The sequence below is a fragment of the Crocodylus porosus genome, unplaced genomic scaffold (genome assembly GCF_001723895.1).
Source record: "Crocodylus porosus isolate Cpor-Errol unplaced genomic scaffold, CroPor_comp1, whole genome shotgun sequence".
Lineage (NCBI taxonomy): Eukaryota > Metazoa > Chordata > Crocodylia > Crocodylidae > Crocodylus > Crocodylus porosus.
Window position 1 is genome coordinate 6,626,248 of NW_017728925.1, and position 4,267 is coordinate 6,630,514.

The window sequence follows — 4,267 nt, forward strand, 5'->3', positions numbered from 1 at the left end:
AAAACTGTGATCTAGTCTAGAGAAAAAATGTATTCATATTACCAACTGCTCTTCCATATTTATGTATCATATTTTATCTTTTTATTATTGTTATAATTATGATTATTATGGTTATTATTATTATTATTATGGAATCTTTCTTGGCACCTTTTGGAAGCCACGACAACCAATAATCCAATGAAGTGCTGAGGATCTATTTTCACAAGAATTCTACTGGTCTACTGTATAAAAGAGGAAAAAAAAAGAAAAAAAAAAAAGAAACAAACAAAATACAGTTCAACCCTAAATTCTGTACCTCACGCCTGTACGTTTGCTGCTCCAATTTTGGGTTTTTATTTTGCGTTCGTTTGTTTTTAACGAATCTAATTTAAGTCTCCAAGCAATATATAAAGATGTAAATAGTAAAGCTTATTTATTAAGATTGTCATCTTTTTTTAATTTATATTTACACAGTTGTTCATCTAATTTATTTTTTTCAATACAGTTTTTAACAGTTGTTCTTTTTTTGGTTCATGAGTTTTTTTATCATTTTCACAGAATTTCTTTATACAGGTTTCTCTCTGCTCCCATTACATAAAACCAAGTCCTCTGGTCTTTCAAGTACAAATCACATTTCACTAAAAAAAAAATATGTCCAAGACATCAGAACTATTTTGCCATTGTTGATTCCTATACCCTAAAGTTCTATATTATATAAATATATAATACCTTGTATGCTTAACTATTTAACTGTGTGATTTTGTATATACCTACATACACATGCTCACACACATATGAGGGTTAATGTCCCCGATGCTGGGAGAACAGAATCAGAAACACAAACAATATAAGATTGTATTAAAGAGTTCTGAACTGGAGCATTTTTCTCTGCCACGTCTTGTTTGATTTCTTGCGGTGACGGACATTGAGCATAGCACGCATGTGTATAGAGCAGGCAGCTTCTGTATGTGTCGGGATACATTTTTTCCTAGTATTGACCACAGTGTGTACTGGTGGGTGGCTGGGTAGGTAAGAAAATGTAAGAACTTTTATTTCAGTACTCTAAGGATGAGCCTTAGTTCGAAAGGTCAAGCAAATGGATTGCATTATAGGCAGCTTAGAGAAGTGTAGATCATGATGTAACTTGAAATCTTAATTCCCTATTATTCCTTTTTTTTTTGTAATCACCAAACATCGACATTTCTTCGGACTCATTTGAAATGGCCATTTCTCATGAGTTAAGACCTTGATGGATCTTGCCTTCAACTAGTTATAAGTAGTGGCCCAGATTCAGGAAACAATTTAAACATATTCCTAGCTCAGTCTCTATTCAAGGGGAAACAAAACAAAAGCCAAAAAAAGTTGTGCTCAATTCTAAGATGCACTTGAGTCCTTTAGTACATAAACAAGAGTTAATTACATACAAGGCACCTTCACATGTGCATTCATGCATTGTGGGTACTGCACATTTAGTTTAGTACCGATAATAACAGATACTAATGAAATGTGCAACAACCGGTGCTACTGCACAGTAGACTAATCCTCCTACGCCTTAGTGCGTCATGGCGAAAGCTGTGCTATTACACTAACGCACAGGAGAATTAGTCTACTGTGCATTTAGTGTCTCGTGTAGACGTGCCCACAGAGAGATCTTTTTCTGATGCAGCACCAGAATCCCTTCACTTAACTAAATGTTAACTAATTGGCTATCTAATCTGACTGTCACATACATATGAAAGTAGAGTTAGCTGGAGGCTGTGTATCAGGACAAAATATAAATTATTCAACTTACAAAGAGCATGTGCTGTCACTTCAGAGTGTGAAGTTGATCTTCCGAAATCCAGCAACCTGCTGGTGACTGGAAAAAACCCTATATATATGTGAACTTAATGACAAGAGCGACTATCTAAAATATAACGTTTAACAGTAAAAGTATGGGTCACTGTAATGCCTTGCTACCTGAGGCATTGTGGGGTTCCTTGTATATTGATTCTTTGTTCCCAGCTGCTCAGATGACAAGTGAAGCAATATCTTTCCTAATTGCAATTGCTACAAACTTACCCTGGGATCTGAATGTCAAGCTGGGGTCCTTCCTGGCTCATGCCTCAAAAACAATAAAGAGCCTGCAGTAGGAATTCAGCCAACTGTTGTATCAATAACGGACAAAGCAGCAGAAAACACAGCTCCCTCTCCCATAGCTGCCCAGCCTCTGCAGAGCTGACAGCAGTAACAAGGAGTAACAACTGAACCTTGGTCGCTGAAGTCAATAGAGCAGGGGAAATGCATTTGTGTTCAGAGCAAAACATACTTTAGACAAAGTCGGTACAAACTGCTTATCAGGGCATGCCTCAGTTGTGTCCTTGTTTGCTACCGTGCACCCTCAAATGTTTATATTTTCTTATCTCAATCTCAGCATTGCCCCATCTCTTATGGGCAGGGCATGTAGTAGGGGTTGGCTATGCACATATCGCCAAACGATGGAGGTCAGTTTGCTTGCCCCCTTTGCATAGTTTGCTGATCCCTGAAGGGCTTTCTTACAGAAGAGGAGATGATTGAATCCTATGGCCTGAATGTTTTGATCATTAAAAGGAGTGAATTAAAACCAGGCTTCTAGTGAGTGTCTCATTCAGTTCCCAGATCCCATCTCTCAGAAAATTATTTATTTCTAGCATGAGGGTAAGTTTTGATTTGAAAATAATGGTACAGTAGGGAAGGGGGCTGATAGCTACCTAAACGCAATTCTATACCAGGAAGCTCCAGCTACTCTAAGCCTATGGACACAGAAGAAAACATGTTGATAAAGCTAAGATTTGGTCTCCAGTGGTCAAGGGAGATCCAGGATTGCAACCCATCACTGACCAATGCTTTTTAAAGCATGTGGAAGCCTCCCAGGCCAGACAAGCAGATACAAACATATTATGGGCCATTATTTCTGCTGTGGATTGCTGCACTTCCTGCATATAGTGCTTGCAATTCAATCTTATTCCCTTGTTTACATGGAGCAAATGTGCATTTCTTTTACCTCCTAAAGAATGAGGTTCTGCAATCCATTAAAATTGTTTTCATCTGTGCATAACTGGACGCATCTCAGTTACATGCCCAAGGGGGCTTGCAGGTCCAAAAGGAAGGGAAAGGAAATCAAGCCTCAGCACTGTAGCTTCTTGCTAATGCATGAAATGTACACTTTGGTTGGGGTGGGGGGCGAGGGGGAAGACATGGAAAGGCTGTTTGGCTAAGGAATGTATATAGGAGGGACTGGTTAGCTACACTCTCCGCACTGGTGCTTCTGGTTATCTTCAAAGACTCTAACGAGCACTATAAACTATAGGCCAGCTTGTGACTTAGCGTACGCCCCAATGGAAAGCAGTAATGCTCTGGCTATTAGCAGGCCTTAGATCCTGGCCCACAGCAGTGTTTCTGTACCACTCCTGTAGTAGACACGCAGGGAAAGCAAAACAGCATTAGCCACTGGGGTGGGGGTGGAGGATCCCTTGTCATTTGCTGTGAGCCTTTGAAAGGTGTGCAGGAGAACAGGCCTGGTACAGGCCAAGCCTGTGGAATAGTGGTGTGACTACTAGACTGGGCTATCAAAGGAGATGCAGATCATACTCCCACCTAAAACTAAAACAAGGGAGGTCTGCCCTAGTCCCCTCCTCCCAACCAAGACTTGGGCTCACATTCACACATGCAGATCTGTCTGGCTAATGCACAGCCTACTGAGCAAGTTCGGTCTACACACAACCATGCTTAGGCACCCACAGTTCAGAAGTAAGAGACTAGCAACCAGTGCTGAAATGCCAAAACCACCACTGATGCTGCTAGACACTAAGGGGGTTTCTACATGTGCTCCGGGGCAGGGTGGGCTCTGAGACCCGCCCTAATTAAAGCATCTGGAGCGGCCCATGTATCAGCTGTCCCACACTGAAAAAGGGCAGCAGGGGGTGCTTCATAAAGCTCGTAGAATGAACATTAATTAAAGCACCCCTGCTGCCAATTTTCAGTGGAGGGACACTGATAAACATGAGGCTGGAGTCTGCCGGGGTGCGGTAATTACTGCACTCTACCAGACTCGCTTAATTTGAGTCTGCTTCGACGCACTGTAACTGCAGCACATCGGCGCAGCCGCGCTGTACCTGTATAGGTGCCCTAACTCTGCTGTGCTTTCTACATGCAGTGCCACGGCAGCTTCCAGCTCTGTTTGCCTGTGCTGGCCTTGCCTCTTGCCCCATGCCCCAACCTACAGACGTCATGGCTGCCTGCCCTGCAGTGCAGCTCTCCAGCTGCTCTG